Source organism: Mesitornis unicolor, unplaced genomic scaffold (assembly GCF_000695765.1).
Source record: "Mesitornis unicolor isolate BGI_N332 unplaced genomic scaffold, ASM69576v1 scaffold20021, whole genome shotgun sequence".
In the NCBI taxonomy this organism is placed as follows: domain Eukaryota; kingdom Metazoa; phylum Chordata; class Aves; order Mesitornithiformes; family Mesitornithidae; genus Mesitornis; species Mesitornis unicolor.
In genome coordinates, this window is record NW_010161969.1 from 6766 (window position 1) to 8473 (window position 1708).

The window sequence follows — 1708 nt, forward strand, 5'->3', positions numbered from 1 at the left end:
TGCAGGAATGACAGCAGACATGGGCAGCCAAAGTCTGGACAACAACTTGGTAACCAGAATAATAGCGGGATTCACACATGTGATAAACTTAACTTCAGTAACATCCTGCCTGCCTACCAGTCTTTGTGCACAATATTTATGTAACACTAGTCCTTTGAATTTACTTGGAGGGGACAACTGGGGAGATGTGGAGCGGAAACCTCATGGGAGTCAACCCAAAGGATGAACTGTACCTGGAAGGAATTGAGGAACTATGCAGACCTGGCATGTGAACCAGGAGCTTTGGTTTTTTGATTTTTCCATGATTGTTTTGATAGGGATAATTGTTTGTAAACTTAAGTTTTTATAATAAGTGCTTTATCAAAGCTGTAATTGTAAAATACTTTGTAATAATAGTTGTTAGTTCTATAGTAACCATAGGCATAAGTTTCTCTATCTAGGATATGGAATAGACAGCCTTGGGCTTTTGAATAACAGATTGATGGTTCCCTGATTGTAAATCACTGAGCCAAACAATGTGATCTATAAGGTGATACAAGGTTTTGCTTGTATGCTTTTCTCGTGTGACTATCTGTTTACCTTTACCACATACCCCACTCAAGAGATCTCTATAAGACCTACCCTGTGGAAATGAATAAGAATTTAGATTAGTTCTGGAATCAAGTCTATTATCTGGGGCAAATATGAAAGGATGTGGCCATTTAATAATACATTAAATCAAATCTCTGTTTGGAATCTAAATTGTTCTTACGCCTCTTTGTCAGGATAACAGGACTTTGGCATGTAGAGGCAAACAACCCCAGTGCTTGTAGATAAACGAAATGGGGATGAGCCACACTGGGAAAAGTGAGTGGTCTTAAGGTATGTGGAACTGGTAAACACCCAGTAATTCGTGTATGTGGTTCAATGTAATGCAAGGGCCACCTGCCCATTGTTTATAGTCTCAAGCCCATGCAGAGAGAAGAGATGACAGGAGGGATTGCTACCCCTGGTGTCCTCAAAAAAGGGTATAAACCCAATATAAAAAGCCCCCTGTGGAAGTGATAAGTTGTACCATTAGTGGGGATCTAGAAAAAGGTTGTGGCTAATTCCTTTGTTTCAGTATTTAATCAGTGCCGCCTGCTTGTGTCCAAATTATGTAATAGCAGCACAAGCAAGCATTTCAAACATACTAAGAAATCCTCCTGTCAGATCACTTGGACTATGGACAGTTGTGATGACTAACCTGTCCATGCTCCATGTCAGTTAACTCGGATATGCTCAAATGGGACTATTATAGATATGCAAACCTCTTTTCATTCCAGTCTGCAATGTAAATTTGGAGTACTGGTTTGACTGTGTCCCAGAAGTTAGTGGTATGGGCCAAAGAATTATTTGGAGGGGGAATAGGACACCCTAAAATTAGACTTATGCTGCCCAACATATCTGTACAAGTGGAAGCTTTAGCAGCCCTTACTAATGACAATTTTGAATTGCTACAAACTGTCTGAAAGTTGGACAAGGAGTATGTAGATTCCTGAAGGGAAATTATGAACAAGAAGAATGCTGTGTTACAACTCCTCTTCATGAAAACCTCCAGAAGATGAAGAAGATAGCTGAAGTTACACATAAGCAGTAGAAGCAAATAAAGGACACTTGGCTGGGAAATATTGTTTGTAGAATAGGATGCGTAATTTCTGGGTGAATTGATAACTTGTTGTAAATATTG